Source organism: Lepidochelys kempii, chromosome 1, assembly GCF_965140265.1.
Source record: "Lepidochelys kempii isolate rLepKem1 chromosome 1, rLepKem1.hap2, whole genome shotgun sequence".
Taxonomy (NCBI): Eukaryota; Metazoa; Chordata; order Testudines; family Cheloniidae; genus Lepidochelys; species Lepidochelys kempii.
In genome coordinates this window covers 87,764,313-87,787,142 of record NC_133256.1, presented here as the reverse complement: position 1 = coordinate 87,787,142, position 22,830 = coordinate 87,764,313, and positions in this window count along the sequence as shown.

Below are 22,830 nucleotides of genomic sequence, written 5' to 3'. Positions count from 1 at the left end.
TAGAGAACAATCCCTACAGCCACAGTCCATCTCTGTGACTGATGAGCTCTGTTGTGCAGGCATTGTATGCAGGCCCTTCCCATAGATGCCCTGCCCCAGTATTTAGCTGCTGAGCAGGGCTGGGCTACTGAACTTCCTCTGTGGCTTCAAGGGCAGCTGAGTCTGCCTCTCAGAGCTGCTGAAGCAATACAGGCCACTGTTCCAACAAGGGAACCCCTGGGGGAGGGGGGCACAACAAGCTGGGAGATGTGGGAGGAGATGAGGATGCTTAGACAGGGAAGCCCCCTATACCTCTGTGCAAGGGGGGAAGATTCCCTCTGTGCCCTTGGAGTTGAATGTGCCCCCTCTGTGCCATTGCCCGCCCCCAGACCCTGTATAGGGGCAACCCAATTGTTGCCTCATAAAGAGTGGGCACAACATTTATCTCTGAATGAGAATTTCAGGTGGATATGAAACTTTGCCCCTCTCCAATATCATATGCTCAGCCGCAAATAGACTCTTCCACCCCAATCAGTAGCCCGTGGGCCATCTCCTTAGGAAGATTCTGATTGTGCCCCTGCTTCAGTGGGCATACAGTATTTATTAATACAAAAGGATATTCTCATATTACATTTACTCAGAATAGAATTGGAATGTAGCCTTTTCAAGAAGCACCAGTAAGGGAGAAAGTAAACTTAAGAATATGCCATGGAGAATGAAAATTAAGGTGACTACATAAAGATTGCATTTTAATACTACTAGACTGGAAAATACATGGTACTGAGGCAAAGATAATGGGTCAGATTCTCAACTTGTGTAAATCTTTGTAGCTCAGTTGAGCTATGGCACTTTACGCCAACTAAGGATCCTGCCAAATAGGTGTAAGTAGTATTCATAAAACTACTCGGGAGCTTATTGTGAGTATGTTTGTTTGTTATTGTTTTTCTGTTTTTGTACACTGCAAATATGATTTGCATGGCATACTTTCAGAATATGCTATATGAACATTTTATTGTTTTATTCCTCTCCCTCCCTACAAAGAGGAACTCAAAAAACATATTTGTACTAAATTAACTTTGTTGTTGTTCTTAATGTGAAAGCGTAGTAGCCATAAATAAATAAATTAAATAAATAAAATTAAATAACAAACGAGAGAGAGAGAAAAATTCTCTGCTGCAATTCTGCTATGTATTTCCACACCAATACGTTAAATCACAATAATGAGCTACAAACAGATTTATACAAACCTATTGAAGAAATTAATGAAAAGCATAATGTACACTTCAGAGATGGTCATTAGGGGAAATAAATTTTCATTCCTACTAACGCTGGTATTAACATATTCTGTAAATTCCCAAATACAGCCCCAAAAGCCACTGTTGGTACTATTTACCAGTTAATAATCTATGCAGTTTTTGGACAGATTTTTTTTTAAATTGACTTTCAGTAGAGTGTGCTGAACTGTGTGGAAAGAGGAAAAAATATTCTTTTCAGATCAAAAGCTTTTGCCCTGCAGAATAGTGAAAACTGTCTCAGTGACTTATGAAATGGTGTGGGGTACCATTGCCACAAGTATAAACTGTCACTTCTGACAGAAATGATTAATAATGCCTCATGGGAAACATGAACATTTAAAAATACATATCTTACCAAAAACCAAACAAAAAGAAAAGAGGGTACATTTTATTAGCTAAAATAGCAACTTAAATATTGAGCAGAAATGAAAGCACCATGTGTACTCCAGTTTAATAAAAGAAATGAGCTTCACGGTTTCTCTTCTTTAACACAATTTTAAGATGTGTAGTTAAAATATGTAAATTCAAATATGGTGTTTGTGATGGGTATATTGCAGTTATTAGGCATGGAGGCCTGTTGATTTTTGTACTTCAAATGATGAAAGGGTGGAATTTTAGCAAGTCCAGAACATAGAGGAGAGCAGAGTGCAAAAAGGAAAGAGAAATACACAAAGCTGTTCTTAGAAAGTAGATCTTTTTTATGTCAATAAAAATGTCTAATTATAGAATCCACTGTGTTAAATTTGAATGTGGTTTGGAAGTAATACCAATTAAAGGTGGGTGACAGCTGCTGTCCTGAATGACAGCAGGGATAGAACCAGAGTCCTTCACAACTGAAAGCACGAGGCATTACAACTTCAACTAAAAGAGCCAGCTTGAGTCTAACAACTGTAACAAACTTACATCCTCAGTGGATTGACCATGGGGGGATAGGGGACAGGAGACTAAACACTGGGCAATAGGTCACATACTCCCTCTGGACACAGGAAGCTCATCTTGAGCATCTGAGGCCCAGAGCACTTTGAATTCTGGAGATGCACCCACTCACATGATGGCCCCTATGGCAGATATTGCAACCAAATGCAGTATCTCTGTGGACTATTGTGTTAAATGTATTAGAATCATAGAATCATAGAATATCAGGGTTGGAAGGGACCCCAGAAGGTCATCTAGTCCAACCCCCTGCTCAAAGCAGGACCAATTCCCAGTTAAATCATCCCAGCCAGGGCTTTGTCAAGCCTGACCTTAAAAACCTCTAAGGAAGGAGATTCTACCACCTCCCTAGGTAACGCATTCCAGTGTTTCACCACCCTCTTAGTGAAAAAGTTTTTCCTAATATCCAATCTAAACCTCCCCCACTGCAACTTGAGACCATTACTCCTCGTTCTGTCATCTGCTACCATTGAGAAGAGTCTAGGGCCATCCTCTTTGGAACCCCCTTTCAGGTAGTTGAAAGCAGCTATCAAATCCCCCCTCATTCTTCTCTTCTGCAGGCTAAACAATCCCAGCTCCCTCAGCCTCTCCTCAGAAGTCATGTGTTCCAGACCCCTAATCATTTTTGTTGCCCTTCGCTGGACTCTCTCCAATTTATCCACATCCTTCTTGTAGTGTGGGGCCCAAAACTGGACACAGTACTCCAGATGAGGCCTCACCAATGTCGAATAGAGGGGAATGATCACGTCCCTCGATCTGCTCGCTATGCCCCTACTTATACATCCCAAAATGCCATTGGCCTTCTTGGCAACAAGGGCACACTGCTGACTCATATCCAGCTTCTCGTCCACTGTCACCCATAGGTCCTTTTCTGCAGAACTGCTGCCTAGCCATTCAGTCCCTAGTCTGTAGCTGTGCATTGGGTTCTTCCGTCCTAAGTGCAGGACCCTGCACTTATCCTTATTGAACCTCATCAGATTCCTTTTGGCCCAATCTTCCAATTGGTCTAGGTCCTTCTGTATCCTATCCCTCCCCTCCAGCGTATCTACCACTCCTCCCAGTTTAGTATCATCCGCAAATTTGCTGAGAGTGCAATCCACACCATCCTCCAGATCATTTATGAAGATATTGAATAAAACCGGCCCCAGGACCGACCCTTGGGGCACTCCACTTGATACCGGCTGCCAACTAGACATGGAGCCATTGATCACTACCCGTTGAGCCCGACAATTTAGCCAGCTTTCTACCCACCTTATAGTGCATTCATCCAGCCCATACTTCCTTAACTTGCTGACAAGAATACTATGGGAGACCGTGTCAAAAGCTTTGCTAAAGTCAAGAAACAATACACCCACTGCTTTCCCTTCATCCACAGAACCAGTAATCTCATCATAAAAGGCGATTAGATTAGTCAGGCATGACCTTCCCTTGGTGAATCCATGCTGGCTGTTCCTGATCACTTTCCTCTCATGCAAGTGCTTCAGGATTGATTCTTTGAGGACCTGCTCCATGATTTTTCCAGGGACTGAGGTGAGGCTGACTGGCCTGTAGTTCCCAGGATCTTCCTTCTTCCCTTTTTTAAAGATTGGCACTACATTAGCCTTTTTCCAGTCATCCGGGACTTCCCCGGTTCGCCACGAGTTTTCAAAGATAATGGCCAGTGGCTCTGCAATCACAGCCGCCAATTCCTTCAGCACTCTCGGATGCAACTCGTCCGGCCCCATGGACTTGTGCACATCCAGCTTTTCTAAATAGTCCCTAACCGCCTCTATCTCCACAGAGGGCTGGCCATCTCTTCCGCATTTTGTGATGCCCAGCGCAGCAGTCTGGGAGCTGACCTTGTTAGTGAAAACAGAGGCAAAAAAAGCATTGAGTACATTAGCTTTTTCCACATCCTCTGTCACTAGGTTGCCTCCCTCATTCAGTAAGGGGCCCACACATTCCTTGGCTTTCTTCTTGTTGCCAACATACCTGAAGAAACCCTTCTTGTTACTCTTGACATCTCTGGCTAGCTGCAGCTCCAGGTGCGATTTGGCCCTCCTGATAACATTCCTACATGCCCGAGCAATATTTTTATACTCTTCCCTGGTCATATGTCCAACCTTCCACTTCTTGTAAGCTTCTTTTTTATGTTTAAGATCCGCTAGGTACATATTATTGCTATATGTATTATTGTGAGCTAGGGATTGTATTATGCTCCATATGGGAGGGAGACCAAAGCTCCCCCAGGAACTAAAAGTCAAGGGAGTCATTATGCTATACCTGGGACTGTAAACAGTGCTGAGGGCTAGCACTTGAGCTAGTGCTCTGTTCACTGTTAGTGCTAACTACATTCCCTTGGAGAAGGCCTGATTGGACAGATTACCGGTTTGGATAGGTACCTTATTACCAGGCCAGATGAGAGTTAGTGAGTCAATTAGCTCGTTAACAGGGAAGCTGTACAGAAGGCTACAGGAAGGCATGCTTGTGGGGAGTTGAGTTTGATCAAGTGACTCTGTTGAGTAGGGACACCTTACCTAGCTTTCGGAAGTGGTATTAGAAAGTTGAGCTCAGTGAGTAAATGTGAGGAGAAACTGCCATGTATTAGTGGAGGGATTTAAACACTGTAAATGAACTACACAGAAGTGTTTACAAGCAAGGAGGTCTCAGACCGGTCTGTTTGTGAAAGAAGGGGGGGGGGGTTGGCATACTGAGCTGTTGTGTACCCTGAGGTTGGTTTTCATGTACTATTCAGACTGGAGTCAATAGGCTAATGAGATAAAGATAGGCCTTTTCGTTTAAAAGGATGAGTTTAACCTGACAGAGAGGCCTTCATTTTGATTAAATTAATGATTATGCTCTCTTGTCTAAGGAGTGGTGACACCATGCAGAAGGGTTTGAAGGACATGAACCTGCCAGAATCCCCATACAATTGATAGGTGACCTGTGCTATGTTTAGTCTGCATTTATACTCTGTTTTTTTTCTATATGCTCTTGTCCTTAAATATACTGTGTTATGGACTTCTGGTGTTCCCTGCTCATGGTCCTTGGAGAGAAAGCAAAGCACAGGGGCTGGATGTTTGTCAGACCTGCTTGAGATAATCACAATGCAACTGCAGGCAGCTGCAGTGTAATTCCCTGGTCTGAACAAGGAACAGCTGTGGGTCCCTGCCCAGAGAGAAGTGATAGTGAGAGGCCTGAGAGGATACACCTTCAGCAGACCAGGAGGTCAAAAGTGAAATTATCCTGAAACTGTGACAGCTGCCACTGGAAATTGAAGTGGGGACCTCCGTAAAAGCATGAGTCTCTACATCTTAAGCTAAAAAAAACAAGTGCTGTAATTGTGAGGCATTGGATCAAGCACACAGTGCTCACTGACCAATGGGTTACAACAGCAGATATGAGGGAAAGGTCTTTCTACACCACAGAATTAGTATGGATGGAATTTTTCAGGGGTGACTGAGTAGCATACTGTTGGAGTTAAGCTAGACTACATGATCTCTATCACTTTTTATTATTTGCCCTGGGTAAAGACTGCTGTGTTTCATCTGTGGAAATGAACAGTTTTGAAAAGTTCATGGTAGACAATTATCCGTGACCTCAAATTGGATTCTGTTACTTGAACCTTACTTTATCTAACATGTTTGTACTAGGTTAGTGCAGTTTATGGCACATTTGCTTTAAAGCAGTGGTTCTTAACCTGCAGGCTGTTTGCGGCCCAGTCAGCTCAAAGCTGCAGCCCATGTGACACCCTCAGGGCCACGGAGGTAGAATCTTAATCTATTTACCATTGTGGGCTGCACATGCAGCTCTCTATATGTTATGTGAGCCTCATCCACACTATAAGATACATAACACATGTGTAGCCCACAATGGTAAATAGATTAAGAACCACTATTTTAAAGAATGCAACCTTTAGAAAAAAAAATAAGTATGTGCCTCTTTGGTTAAGGAAAAGAATAAGGTACCTGGAGCAGAAAGGAAGACTACACAGCAGTTGGGGTTAAATATACCTTGGAAATTTGGGAAAAATTTTAGTAGTTTGAGATATCTAGTAAAATATCTTCTTAGTTAAACTAATTCACATATTTGCCTTGGAGAAACTGTGGGCCAATCAGGGATATTTGGTTCTAATTTTTCTCTCTCCCGAAGGGTGCCAATTAGCAAATAACTTGTAGGAATATACTTCCATTGCCACATATTTTTGACGAGTTTTTCTAGTTTTCTATCTGTAACGTGAGAAGTGGGAGTGTGGCATGCCCAGATCACACCACCAACATTGAAGAAATGTTCCTCAGAGTTCTCTCTCTGCCAATCCCTTTGGTCCAATCCCTTTTTCTCTGCCTCCAGGTCCAATGTCTGACTCAGTACAAGAAGATGCATACATACTCTCCTTGCACATCTCCCTATCGCTTTCTTCTCTGAGCTGCCAATCACTTTTTCTATTGACAGCATTTTCCCTCCCTTCAGCCACATTTGTTCACTATCTTTTTTCCATATCTCTGCTCTGAATTCTTGGCAACTATTTTTCTCCAATTTCCACACATTCTCTTGGTGTTATCCAAAGTCCACTGAAGTCAGTGGGAGCCTTTCCACTGACTTTGTTGGACATTGGCTCAGGACCTCTTAGAGTTCTATTCCATTTCAACTTATTGATTAACCACTGTACACTGTGAATGTATTTTTATTAATCCCCTATTTGTAGAACCTCTTTTTAAGAATAAATAATTTATTATATGGGAGGAATGAATGACACAGTGTTCTTTCTTCTCTAGGCATCATTAATGCAGCTGTTTCCATTATGTGCTGTAATAGTGCAAAAACGGAATATACAGGGCATAAGGGTTTATTTTTCAGTATGATCCTAAATTATAACATTTGCAATAAACACCTTTACCAAACAAAGCTACAGAATTTGCCATCCAGACCACTGATGGCACACTTCCCTCCCCTCCCACCAGGCCAGAGAACTGCCTGAAGTAAAATAAGTAGGCTGATTAGATTTCTTTCCACTGTGGAATTAGCACCATTGGCAATTATACGGCATTGGGCATCATTCTCTTGTCCCAGGCATACCATGAAATAGAAGGACTAATAAGAGAGATTGCCTTGGGCACAACTATATTAAATGTACTGTGTCCATATGTGATTTCCTGTTCAGCATCTCAAAGGCCACCTGCCAAATATCTGCTAAATCTAGAACTATGCAAGAGAATGCTGTTTCTCTTCTGGCATGGTTCAGATTAATGGGTTGGCCAGCTACAGTCATGGTGGCTCATTTCATTTCAGAATTTGGTGCTCTAGATTCAGGGCTGCAGGAAGGGCGGCCAGCACATCCCTCGACCTGCGCCACTTCCCGCAGCCCCATTGGTCTGGACCGGTGAACTGCGGCCAGTGGGAGCCGCAATCGGCTGAACCTGCAGACATGGCAGGTAAACAAACTGGCCTGGCCCGTCAGGGGCTTTCCCTGAACAAGTGGTGGCCCTAGTTTGAGAACCGCTGATCTAGGTGATGGCTAGGGAATGTAGTTACTGTGGTGGGGATGTAGTAGTAGTGGTATTTTCTGGTTCCTGCTTGGCTGGTGACCGGAATACTGAAGTTGATGCCATCTGTTGACTGGTGTGTAGAGGGCCTGATGTGGTCAGTGATAAGCCTCTGCTTTGCCTGACTCAACAATGACTTCTACAGCTCATGATAGGGCAATATTGATGCCTCAATACCGCATTTGCATGTTAGGCCCCCCGTGCATATTTGGATCTTTCTCCATCAAATTACTTATGACTTTTTCTATGATTTGTAAATTTTCCCTTAAATATACTGCTAAGAATTTCTGTTCCTTTTGCTCTTTGTCTTTGTCTTTACTTTCATTGTCAGTGGTCTCATGCATCTCCACTAACAAACCTGCTTCATCATCATGAAAAGCCTTCTTGGGCTTGTAATCATTGTCCTCAATATTTTTTGCTAGCTCCGCAGGGAAGAGTTCTGCTGCTTGGTGGTCAGCTGATGCAGATTCCTCTGTAAACTTCACATTACGAAGGATAAAGTGCTTCCTAAATTATCAAACCAGACACTGATAAATGACATTCCTGTGGATGGTTTACCTTCCTTCTCACACATGGCTGCTTACGATTTCTGTGCCTTCTCACGAATGAATGTGCCTGTTTCTGAGTCTGATCTTCAATCCATGTGTACAACAAAGTCTCTGTTCTGTTTTGCTGAACATCCTGCCTCATCATCCTCTTGATGAGAAGACTAGCATTACCTGCAGCCATAACATACTCTAATGCTATCTTCACATTTCCTAATGGTGCAAATCATAGCTTCATTCACATCATATTCCCGACCAACTGCATTGACTTGGGCACCAACACAGAGTTCGTCCAATATCTCTATTTTCTTAGCTAAACTCATTGTTTCCCATTTCTTCTCACTTCTCATTCTCTTCCCCTCACGTTCTTTAGGACTGCTACTCCTCTTAGGTGGCATGATGAATGCAAATGATGAAGATGGTCATGATATAATGTCCAAAAGCTTGGTACAATGCAGTGTCAACAACACAAAGGCCACAAGTACAGCTGGATTGAGGAGGGAGCCATTTTGATGGTTCTCTCACCCGACCTGAGTGGACAGACACACGTCACGTGTGTGCACGCTATATAAAAATAGTACACACAATATAAAAATGGGTCACTACAGGAAAAACATGTTATGTCAATGTGCTGTATATACGCATGTTATATAAAGGTTTACTGTATTAAATTTAGCAGATTAATCTTCCCCAGTTCATTCAAATAGCTAATTACCCCAGTCATGTAGAGAGTAGAAGCTGGCACTGGAAGGAAGTCCTAGCGGGAAAGAGGCAGGCTAGCAGAGCCAGAACCAAAAAAGATTTCTGGGTAGAGAGACCTCAGTGTAAAGCTGGCTGCAGTGACTCAAAAGCATGAGTATCAGCCTCAGGATGGACTGTTAGGACGAGGGCAAAAACCACAAATTGTTTGAGAATGGTACACTTATATTTCACCAACCAATTTTCAAGTATAAACTCCTCAGGTACTAGATCATCGTGGGAATGGAATCAGAGAGTACCCCTTGGATATTCTGATCTGTCTTGCCACCCAAGGAGAGCATATTTTTGTGATAGATGGTCCATTACACCAAGAATCACCTCAGTATTCAGGTTAACACTAGTCCCAAAACACCAGTCATTTACCCTGGGTCAGCTGCACCTTAGATGTCACACCAAAGACAGCACGTGGCCAATCCTATAATAAATTTATATATAACAATTTATTAAATAGGAAAAAAAGAAATAGAAATGTTATATACAAGGTTAAAGCAGGAAAACATAGGTACAAACATGAGTTACCATCTTAAGTTTCAAAAGGCAATAGAAGCATCTATAATAAGCAAGCTCTATATAGCCTTTAGAGTTAACCTGGGCTAATTACTGAGGGTCTCTGACTCGAATCTGGATGGCCAGATTTACTAGACATAGAGCATAGAGATCCAGTTCTTTCTTGTTAGGGGAAATTAAAACCCTTGGCGCTCTGAACTGCAAAATCCTCTGACAGGAGTAATCCACTTGCATGAGAGCAGAACAACCAATGCCTTTTGTCCTCTTTAACATCCTGCAATAGTTTATCTGATGTCGATGGGCTTTCTTTGTCAGGCAGGAGATAACACCTCCTGTTGGAGACTAGTATTTCATACTAGTTATTGCTTCTTTCCTGATTTACATGGTTACAAAGGCTTACAATGCAAATGCTCAAATATTATCTTGCAATATGGGATACAGCTGTTATAACTGAGATTAGTGCATGCAGCAATTTATAAGCATTCAATAAAGCCTACACACTAAGCAAATTTTTATTAACTCTAATACCTGTTTTACCAATACTAACACAGAGATAAACCAGACCGATTCCAGCTATGCATGTGTTAGTGTTCAGCTGAAACATGGGTACCTTAGCATAAGCTGGCACCTGGCCTTTCAACATCCCAGTGCTTTCTCCCTTCTCCTTCACAGAGGGCTGGGAAGCAATGGAGGCTGTAAACAATGTGGAGTATGGTTCAATAAAGGTGGTGGAAAAAGCAATGTAAATATACCACATAGAGGTCTTTAAACAATGAAAGATCTCTGAATAGTCTGTGTAGACAAAGAAGACAGGAGTGGGACCTTGCCCCATCACACCACCCAACAGCCTATGCACAGTGAATTGACATCTCTCTGAACATATTTAGCATTAAATAGTTACTGGTTCATGTATCCGCAAGAAATCGAGTCTACTCAATATAGAATGTGCTATGGATGAAATTCACTACAAGCAGAAGGCTAACATGGGCCTATACATCACTTAAGCCCTATTTTGAGGTCTTAAGTATAACTTAAGTGATGTCTAGTTTTTGTGCCTGCCTTCTGCACAGTTATGAACACTGAGTCTGGCCAAGAGCCAGCCTGTTCTGTGATGCAACGTTTGAGGACTGATCTAAGCTGAGCTGGTTGTTAATGGCCCTCTTCTCCCTGATGCTCTGTTTGCACCAGCTGTGGTGGCACAGAATCCTCCAGCTAGCCAGTTACACCAGCTTCCCTGTGATAGAACAGTAAAAGCAGATGGGACAGAAGAGGGTTAGGATCTGGAACTTTATTTCTATAGGCACTATAATCTTACCTGTGGCTTCTCAGAAGCTGTTTATGCCATCTGTAATGCCCAGGAACATTGGGATGCTAGCCATGGCATAAAATTTGTATATTATGTCCAGCTTTGTCTTTCTGTCCATAGGAAACTTATGTGATCTGCTTTGTTCATCATGGCACTGAAGCTAAATAGATGCTACAAACTGTCTAATGTCAATTCTTAATATATACCATGATACATATGCACTTTTTGCATCTTCCACTCCACCAGTCCCTGCACCAAAGCTACTCCTCCCTCTCTACTTTTTTCTCTATGCTTCTCCTAACTATTCTCAGAAAAGCTGTTCTGTCTGTCACAGGTTAAAGAATATTTAGATAAGTTAGATATGTTCAATTTGGCAGGAACTGAAGAAATTCATTCAAGGCTACTTGAGGACTAACCGAAGCAATTTTTAATATAATTGCTAACAGTTCTGAGAACTCATGGAGGATAGATCAGGTCCCACAGTATCTATCTGTGATGGTGCACCCCAAAAGACTTTATGGAAATATGCTTATGAATGTATATATGGCATAACTGGAATATGTTTTATGCTACATATGCCATGTAACACATCTACGTAAAGGTTATGATCTACTGAATATATTCATCCTCTTTGTATGCATGTGTCATTGTTGTATTCGAAGTTATGAATATTGACTGTATACTTGTTTGACTTTAAGTAACCTTAGTAAGGCATTTGGTCAGCTTCTTTAGAAAAGAATTTGCAAGTTGAGTGCCCAATCAAGAAGCACTTAACGGACAATGGATCTTGGGAGGCTCCAATCCACATAAGAAGTCTACATGAAGATGTTCAAGGGAGCATATGAACTGTGGCTGCTACCTGTAAGTTCTGAGTCATGCATGGACATGTGACTTGCTCATGTGACTCCAAAACTCCATCTTGTAGCTGGAATTCTACACAGGGGGAGGGAGGGGTATCCACCCACAAGAGAGAGTCTATTTAAACCCCTCCATTTTGTCTTCAGCTGGCTAAAGAGAGTGTCTCTCCACCCCCAAAAATACCTGAAAGAAACTGGAACAAAGGACAGTAACTACAGAAGGTGTGAGTGATTGCTGGACCCAGACTAGAAAGAGACTAGTCTGTAAAAGGAAACTTACTGGAACTCCTCTGAGGGTGAGGTTTTATCTGTATTCAGTTTTCTTACTCTATTAGACATAGACTTGAATGTTCTATTTTATTTTGCATGGTAATTCACTTTGTTCTGTCTGTTACTACTTGGAACCACTTGAATCCTACTTTCTATATTTAATAAAATCACATTTTACTTATTAATTAACCCAGAGTATGTATTAATATCTGGGAGGCAAACAGCTGTGCATAGCTCTCTATCAGTGTTATAGAGGGTGAACAATTTAAGAGTTTACCTTGTATAAGCTTTATACAAGGCAAAGTGATTTTATTTGGCATTTGGACCCCATTGGGAGTTGAGCATCTGAGTGTTAAAGACAGGAACACTTCTTAAGCTGCTTTCAATTATACCTACAGCTGTTAGGGGACATGATTCAGACTTGGGTCGAGGTTTGCAGGAGGCTAGTGGGTATGGCTCAAACCAGGCAGGGCACTGAAGTCCCAAGCTGCCAGGACAGGAAAGCAGGAAGAGAAGTAGTCTTGGCACATCAGTTGGCAGCCCCAAGGGGGTTTCTGTGATCTAACCCATCACACTATCTTTTTAAAAAGGAACAAATAGGACATCAGGAATTATACACCAGTCACCCTTATTACAATACATGGAAAGAAAAAATCAATTTGTAAGCACCTAGAGGATAATAGTGTTATAAGGAATAGCCAGCATGGATTTCTCAAGCATGGATCATGCCAAACCATCAAATTTTCCTTCTTTGATGGGGTTACTAGCCTAATGGATTGTGGGGAAACAGTAAATATGATATATCTTGATCTTAGTGAGGTTTTTGAATAGTTCACATGACAGTCTCATGAGCAAACTATGAAAATATAGTCTGAACTAAGTTATTATTAGAACAGTGTGTAACTACTTGAAAGACAGTACTCAGTGTATTTTTCAATTGTTCACAGTCAAAGTGGGAAGACATATCAAATAGGGTCCCACAAGGGTAAGTCCTAGGTCTGGTACTAGTCAATATTTTCATTAATGACTTGGATAATGGAGTGGAGAGTATGCTTACACAACTTGTAAATGGGAGGGTTTGCAAGCACTTTGTATGACAGGATTCAAATGCAAAATGACCTTGAAAAGTTAATGAATTGGTCTGAAATCAATAAGGTGAAATTCAATAAAGATAAGTGAAAAGTATTTCACTTAGGAAGGAAAAATCAAATACACAACTACAAAATGGGGAATAACAGACTAGGTGTCTGTATTGCTGAAAAGTATCTGGGAGTTACAGTGGATCACAAATTGAATATGAGTCCACCATGTGATGCAGTTGCAAAAAAGGTTAATATCATTTTGAGGTGTATTAACAGGAGTGTCATTTGTAAGACTTGGGAGGCAATTGTACCATGATATTCAGCAATGAAGAAGCCACAGCTGGAGTACAAAGAAAAGGAGGACTTATGGCACCTTAGAGACTAACAAATTTATTCGAGCATAAGCTTTTGTGAGCTACAGCTCACTTCATCAGATGCATTCCTTGTCCAGTTCTAAGTGCAACACTTTAGGAAATATCTGGAAAAATTAGAGTCCATACGAGAACAACAAATATGATGAAAGGTTTAGAAAACCTGACCTGTGAGGAAAGGTTAAATGCTTAGTCCTGAGAAAAGAAAATTGGAAAAGGATCTGATAAATCATCAAATATGTTAAGGGCTTTTATAAAGAGGATGATGATCAATTGTCCTCCAAGTCCACTAATGGTAGCACAAAAAATAATGAGCTTAATCTGCACTAAGGGAGATTTAGGTTATATATTAGGATAAACTTTCTAACTAAAAGGGTAGTTAAACTCTAGAACTGAGGTTATGGAATCCCCATAATTGTAGCTTTTAAAAAACATCTTGGAAAAACAACTGTCAGGGATGATCTAGATTAACTTGGTTCTGCCTCAGTGGCAGGGGATGAAGTTGATGACTTCTCAAGGTCCCCTCAAGCCCTACATTTCTGTGACGGAAGCTCTTATGCCATACTCTCTCTATTTAAAGCATGCACAGTCTGTGAAGAAGCTAATTACAAGCTTTTCCAGCATAATTTGCAGCTACTTATTTAGTCATGCCTCTGGCCTCACTAATTTGGTGGCATAGAGATCATATCTTGCTGTCATTTAGAGGTTCTGAACTTTCGTTTTGCCATGCAACTGTAAACCCTATCACCAGAAGCTCCAGAGGGGAACAAGTGCTTTACTTCCTCTATTGGTGAAAAGAGAAAAATGCTGTCATAGAGAGTTTCATTTGCATAACCTACCTATCCACACTTCCTTTATTGACACTTGGGAGGTCACCATAACTATATATAAACTTGGATTTGGGGCAGTAGGGATTCCCATAGAGGGGAACATTGTTTTTGAGTTATGCAGGATGCTGTTTATGGATCCTAAATGCTCTTTGCTCCCTCTCTTGGGAACTTTACTGTAAGAAACAAGGCAAGACGAGGACTTTACTGTGAGACAGAATATAGAGGATTCTACTACAAGAGAAAATGCAGAGAACAGCTGAATGGACTCTAGTGAGGCTCTGCACCTAAAAATGAATCACTATGCTGGAAAAGCTTCCAGGTAGAGCCAGCAATAAGCTTACTTAGGACTGGAGGCAGACCTACAAAGTGACATTGGACTGCTGCTACTCACTGATCCAAACCATGAATGGGGCTTGGTGGATGGGTGAGGTGGCGTGGTCATCTGTCAGATATTCTTGCTGGCATCTGGGAAGGGAGTTAGGTGGACTGCTGACAAAGTTATTGGAGTGGTGATGCAGGGTATTTTATTCTTTATTTTCATTATATATTATGTTGTGTTTTCACACGTTTATGATTGTGCTCCCTTTCTCCAATAAATATTCCCTTGTTTTGTATACAATCTTGGTGTTTGTGAGGGTGGAGGGAAGAGCCCAACCCACTTTGGATGTGCTAATCTACCACCCTTGATTCTCTCCAGGATGGCCATTTCCTGCTGGGACGCTCCCTTACGTGGCTGCCCAAATAGAAGTTTGCCCAGCTCAAGCTTTTGCAAATGTTGACCTTAATAATTTAGGCAGCTATGTGACTCTGGATAAAAGTATCAGCAAGTGTTAAATTCAACAGATTCCATATGCAGACAGAAATACTTTTCACTTATGTACAAATAGCTACCTTATAACCCTCCATTACTGCTGTGTCATTCAAACTGAACCAGCAAGCCATTTTTATTCAATGAAATAAAATAAAGCATGTCAAAAATAATGGCTGGGCGTTGTCTGTAATGGCCAGATGCTTTTTGTTAGGAGCCAGCAGCAAGATGTTTACCAGACAGCTGGGGTCTGACTAACCCTTTTAGTGCAAAAATATGGGCATAGGAATAAGATGAAAAAATATTACATTGAAATTAATGGTTGCCAATTATGTCCACTGATAACTCACAACCTGACCATTGTATATCGAGGCCCAGTGGTGGAAAGCCTGCCCATATATCTGGAAATGCATGGCTCAGCATACATAGACTTTATTTTTCAGTACAATTTAAAGGGTAGTCCTGGGCCAAAACATCTCTGTTCCAAGTTCTGGCACTTTAAAGATAGGTCTGGGGGATCCAGTGGATATTGTGTACTTAGAGTTTCAGAAAGTCTTTGACAAGGTCCCTCACCAAAGGCTTTTAAACAAAGTAAGGTGCCAAGGGATAAAAGGGAAGGTCCTTTCACAGACTTGTAATTGGAAACAAAGGGTAGGAATAAATGGTCAGTTTTCAGAAAAACGAGAGGTAAATTGTGGTGTCCTTCAGGGTCTGTACTGGGACCAGTGCTGTTCAACATATTCATAAATGATCTGGAAAAGGGGGTAAACAGTGAGGTGTCAAAATTTGTGAATGATACAAAACTACTCAAGATAGTTAAGTCCAAAGCAGATTACAAAGTGCTACAAAGAGATCTCAGAAAACTGGGTGACTGGGCAACTAAATGGCAGATGAAATTCAATGTTGATAAATGCAAAGTAATGCACCTTGGAAAACATAATCCCAACTATACATATAAAATGATGGGATCTAAATTACCTGTTACCACTTAAGAAAGAGATCTTGGAGTCTTTGTGGATAGTTCTTTGAATATATTTACTCAATATGCAGCAGCAGTCAAAAGAGCTAATAGAATGATGGGAATCATTAAGAAAGGGATAGATAATAAGACAAAAAATATCATATTGCCTCTATATAAATCCACGGTATGCCCACATCTTGAATACAGCATGTAGATGTGGTTGCCCCATCTCAAAAAAGATATATTGGAATTGGAAAAGGTTCAGAAAAGGGCAACAAAAATAATTACAGATATTGAACGGCTGCCATATGAAGAGAGATTAATAAGACTGGGACTTTTCAGTTTGGAAAAAAGATGACTAAGGGAATATGATAAATGTCTATAAAATTATGACTGATGTAGAGAAAGTAAATAAGGAAGTATTATTTACTCCTTCTCATAACAGAAGAACTAAGGGTCACCAAATGAAATTAATAGGCAGCAGATTTAAAACAAGCAAAAGGAAGTATTTCCTCACACAATGCACAATCAACCAGTGGAACTCTTTGCCAGAGGATTTTGTGAAAGCCAAGACTATAACAGGGTTCAAAAAAGAACTAGATAAATTCATGGAGGATAGCTCCATCAATGGCTATTAGCCAGGATAGGTAGGGATGGTGTCCCAAACTGTGTTTGACGGAAGCTGGGAATGGGCAACAGGGGATGGATCATTTGATGATTACCTGTTCTGTTCATTCCCTCTGGGATACTTGGCATTGCCCATTTAAGAAGAGAGGATACTGCTGGGCTAGATGGACCTTTGGTCTGACCCAGTATGGCCATCCTTATGTTGCTAATTATGAGGGTCATGCGACTGCTGGATGGGAAAGAACTTCCAGGTACTTAGAATGACGGAAGACCCTGAGAAGAAACTTGTGAATGGAGTCTTCTCTTCACTTGTAAAGTTATGGAGTATACCATCTGCAGCCATTGCCTCCTGGTCTTCTCCTCCAACTCCTTCCTGCATCTCCTTTAATCTAGCTACTTCTTTCCCCACAATCTCTAGAAAAAATTGTTGCCAAATCTCTGGGTCTTCATTCCATCCTTTCAACAGTTTGACACTTCTGTCACAAAATCACATTGTACCTGTGTTTTTCAGATGTTGTCTTCTCCTACTCTCCATGTACCACTCTGGTTGCTTATACAGCTTCTCTTCAGGGACCCCCTTCTTACCTTCTATCTGTCCCAATGAGGGTCTCTTCATCCTTGGCCCATTCCTCTTCTTCTCTTACATGCTATTTCTGGGCGATTACATCCACCTACATGACTACAACTATTTTTATGCCAATGGCTCACAATTCTTCTCTTCTCCAGACTTTTCTTCTTCCATCTAATCCCTCAATTAAGCTCGTCTCTGACCTCAGTTTAACAAGGTCTCAATTGAACTCATTATCTTCTCTCTAAAGGCTTCGTCCAAGTAATAGGATTTGATGACAAAAGGATTTTTCACATGACTAATGGGCAATTTGGTGTTAGCTTTGAGACATAGTGTATGTTTGTAAATATGTTGCTCATATAAATGTAGGGTGTGATAAATACAGACATCCATATTGCCTTCACAGTTGCTTGAAGCTTTTTTGGGACACTTTCACATGTGGGTAAGGACAGTGAAACTTCAAATACAAGAGAGCAGTTACTACCAAAATAGCATAAAGCATTAGTATGTAAAACATCTTCCTCCTCCTGAGCTGCTTAAGCCTGGAGCTGCTTGGAAGAAACAAAACCTGCTAATTACCTGCAAAAAAATCATTTGGGACTTTAGACAAAATGTTTCAGAACAGTTAATTCCTTATCCATCATCTAAGTCAATTTTTTTTCAGTCCTTTCTCTCTAAAGCTTTATAGACATCTATTAGATCTACTAGGATCAACAGTAATCTTAATGGTTTTGTAAATCAAACACTAGTACACTTACAGTGCACAAATTATATCCCATTGTTCACATGAATATTGATTTTTGGGGAAGTGTCATGCAAAATTAATGTAACTGCTAAAACTTCCCTTATGTTGCCTAAAATCAGAACCACTGCTGATTGGTTTAGACACTGCTTTTTCCCAGAAGGCTACTGTGATATCTGCATCTACTAAAGGAAATTGTTTTCCTTCACTGGATAGTTGCTTCTAAATTAAGGGCCATATTAGAGCTTCCTCTCCATGGGCGTGTGAGGTGAGGGGGAGAGGATACATGAAGCCCCTTCCCCTACTCTCCTCCCCCATACAGAGGTTGTAATACAGCTGTCGGCACTTCTTGACTGCAATGTTGGCCATGCTTCACACCTCGAAGCAGGATGTGGTTTAACTATGTCCACACCTCTATGTGTATCAGTTAATGTGAGCAAGAGGGAATGATATTTCAAATGAGACCAACTGCTTGGATATGTGCCATATGTGATATAAAGGGAACCTGGCAATGATTCTTACTCCGAATATATTCACAATTTTTCATTGCTGGACTATTCATATAATTTCTGATAAACCAAGTTTTTTTTTTTTAATTCAGATATTTTCTTTCAGTAGCATATTGGCAGTCTGCTGTTTTGTGTCATTTCTACCCTACCCAATTTGGCAGTGTACACTATGGGGCGGTGTTAATTATATTTCACTGATTTTGCTAATGCTTCCAGTCAGAGGATGCAACGTCTTGATCACCGCCCATGACTTTTCAGTATACAAACCCTGGCATTCTTTAAAACATGGAACATCATTCATAGTTATTATTTATGAGTTGATCAATGCCAAATATTCTGTTTCCTACACAATTTTGTATTAATCACATCTCCTATTTCTGGTCTTACATCACTCTTTGCTACCCGTGGTTGCTATACTAATTCACCTACAAAAGATTTTCAATAACTGTTATTTTCAAAACTATAATATAAGCCTTACTTTTGCTTTGCATTTCTATAAGGGAAAGAAAATGGAATATAGCAACCTAATCATGAATTCAGAAGTGTCAATTATAAGCACAGGAATTCTTGGAATGATGGGAAATTAGGAGTCCATGGGGTTTGATTCCACATTTCAGTTGTGCCACACTGTGCAAGATTGACTCTTTATGGGTCAGGGAGCTGCAAACTGTATCTTAGTGAATCAGCCTGGCCTGCTGAGCTCCATATGATAATCATCAGAGAGAAAGCAGATAGTAGCACCGTTACCTGTCTACCACCAAGGATTCTGCCAAGGAGAGGAGTCCTGCAGGTGAGAGCTGCCTAGACGGCCACCCATACAGACACTTCCTGGGATCAATGGGCTAGCTGCAGGCCACCTGAAGGAAGAGAGCATTCCCAATCCCAGTGGACATTTGCTACCAGGATCCCTTTTCCTTGGTCTATGCCAGTGGGATCTAGGGAAGATCCTGGACTGAGTCAGGACAAGAATTGTTTTCCCTTAGAATATTTAATTCCTTTTCTACAATGCTTATATGTGGAGTCATGTTTTCATATCTTCATCCAGGTAATATGGGGGGAGGGGTGGAATAGTAGGTATCCTTAAAATGCTCCACCAGTTTGAAAAATTGTAATAGAATTCCCTATGTTACACTTTGAAAGATTCTACTGCTTACAGAGATAGTCCCAAGCCAGCGGAATCTAAGTGTTCTAACTATCTCTCTATCTATATAGTACCTTTCATCCCAAGTGATTACAAAGTATCTTGGGAATTTTTTCAACCATGACTGTAGTGCCACTGTGTCTGGGGAAGATGTAGCAATTTAGGACCAGATGTAAAAGATGTGGTATCTGATCTTCTTTAAATCAGTTTCAGTGTAAAATTATCCACTCTGGAATCTGACTTTTAAATCACAGACTTTTAAAGATCACAAGTGGCAAGAACCTAGGTTTAAAGTCTCCACCAAAAAAAAAAAAAAAAAAGCACCTCCAGTAACACAGTTCCTCCATTAATCTCTTTGTAGGGCATTTCCTATAGCCTCCTGAGTTTTCCCAGGGATGTCTCTCATTCAAATGTTGACCAGAGCACAGAGAAAGCTTTTGAGATCTACAATGTTCAATTCTATATAAGTACTTATATCTTACCCATTATCATGGTATTATATGGTTATATTAAATATTATAAATGGCTAATCAACCACAAGTTGTAACTTTTCTTACATATGTTGACAATTTCAATATTAACACTGGCCCAGATTGCCTTCTCCTATGGAAATGCTCACTACCTGGGTTTCTGGGGTAGGATATATAAGCCAACATGAGGATCATAAAAGATATTTCAATACTAATCTCAAAGACAAATGTCAAATGGATCTCTCTCTCTCTCACACACATACACACAGTGACAGTGTTGCACTAAACTCTCGCGAGTGCCCTCTTACCAATTGTGTGTGCCTGCACTCTCTCTCCACCTATTTGGGTGGGTCTTCACTGACGTGGTCCTCCGGCCAAGTCATATACAGTCTGTCTGTGACATAAAAGAAAAGCAAACCCCTTTTGGGGTACAAGTCCAACAAGGGCCTCTCTCAGTGACCTCTGTAACATATCTCTCACTTTGTCCCTAATCCGGACTAGTGCGGTGCCCCAAGGCTCCTTCCCTGGAGGCAATGTCTTCACCCTCTCAGGGCCTTTCTGGACCCAGCTCTTCAGTTGGGCCACTAAAAGAGTTTAGTTCCCCCTTCTGGAGTGCTTCAATGTCCAGTCCACTTGCCCTGGGAATGGCGAACCACAGCCACTGGGCACTGCAGGCGGCTGTGCAAATGTAAACAAACTGTCTGGCGGCCTGCCAGCGGATTACCCTGATGGGCTGCTTGTGGACTGCAGGCCACAGGTTGCCCACCACTAGTTTCATATATGGTTCACTATAATTAATAAAGCAGCTGATTTTATACATTAGCTACCATAGGCAAATCGGCCTCAGATGCTTTAGTGGCTGGACTTTCTTTTCCTTATATTGATGCACTCTTGTTCAGGCATTCCACACCAGTTTAGTCTTTCATTATGTATTCACAATGTTCCCCTTAGACATTATATACCTTGGTGAGCTCTCCCCCTTAATCTTTTTCTCATAAAGATCATGAACTAAGTTTCTCTAACCTTTTTAAATAATTGAGAACTTTAGTCTGTGTATCATTTAGAGTGCCCTGCAGTGCACCTTCTCTATTTCTATAGCTTCTTTTATAGTAAAGGAGCAGAACTACACTGGAACTATTCAATAAATGAAGACATCGAAAGACCATCTCTTTTAAAATCATAGTAGCTGCTAAAAATAGTAAATTAAGTATATGTTGAGTGCAGAGCTAAAACTAAGTGCTGTAAAAAAGAACTGTGAATAGCGGAGTGGCTGGACATAGGGCAGAACACCACTCATTTGAGTTAATTATTGGGATAGTCTTTGTGAATTGCTTATTTTATTTTGAAAACTAATAATCGAACAATATAGGGTATAACAAGGTGTTTTGTTTCATAGTACGGACATAAATGCCCGGTAAAATATTTTGCCCAAGTAATGTAGTCTTAATAATGAGACCTTAATATATTCTTCTCTTAAATCTTAAATGAGAAGGGGAAGAGATTACCAAATTGTGGATGGAAATTATAGTGCATGAAGATTAACAAGATGAATATTACTGAGTTTATACTCTAGCATAAAACCTTGTTATTCTGAAAAATAACTCATTAAATATATGTCAAGGAAATATGACAAATTCAGTGATATGGAGAAAAACATACCTGTCTTCTTTATTCCTAGTAAAGACAGAGAGAGATGCTTTTTCTAAGACCTTGTTTGATAAAAATGCAATAATCAAAGGTTCTCTGTGCCTCTTTTCCTTTCTTCTGTGTTGCTTTTGGAGGTATATTCTTCTGTGTGGAGAAAGTCCACAGTCCTTTTAGATATAGATATATTTTCCTATTCGAGAATCTATCTTAACTTACCCCCAAATTTACTTTCTTCTAATGGGAATTTTACAGATCCATTACATTGCATTTTACCCCTGCTTGCATATAGGTGCTCTCCAAAAGTACTCGGGGTACTCGGAGTATGTCAGAATCAAAGGTTTGGTGAAGAAAATTGATGCCAGCTTCAAGATCAGGGAAGATCATTCAGGGAACGATTTCATCCAATATTAATGGAACAACAGACCTCCAATACAGTATTGATTGGATCAAGGTCAAAGCTATGAGTCCCGGTCACCCAAGATGTACCAGTGATGTCTGACAACACTTTCACAGCAACTTTTGTCAACAAGAAAGAAGATAACGTATCCTCCACCCTGCTGTGGACATCTCATTTTCCATGTTCCTGGCAAAAGAAGAAAGAAGAAAGAAAGAGAGGTAGGAAAATAATCTTTTGTATTCTCAGGCACTACAGAGAAAAAGGTAACAAATATCATAGCAGCTAGTTAAGCAAGCTAAAGATGGATCCGTGAGAATGGAGTGAACAGCCCAAGATCTTCAAATGGAGAATTTCCCTTCTTCCCCTGATTGGACCTGCTTGCATCCAGTATCCAGCAGCTGAGGTACTGAAGTCTTTTTCCAGAAGAAGAAATTAACAAGCCATTGCTACAATCACACATTTTCTCACATGACCAAACGTATGAATGCCTTTTTCTGTTAACCCAGAGTAAGTTAAATAGGTTATTCAGATGTATTTACATCATGCCCTCAGCCTTGAACAAGTATTCCACAAACAGGGCATCTTTATGGGCCCAATCTATAGGTGAGACATAGTGCTAAACCATGATCATGAATGGATGAAGTCTAAATGAAGACAACGCATATTTATTTTGGTATTCTTACAGGAAATTCTTAATGTCAGCC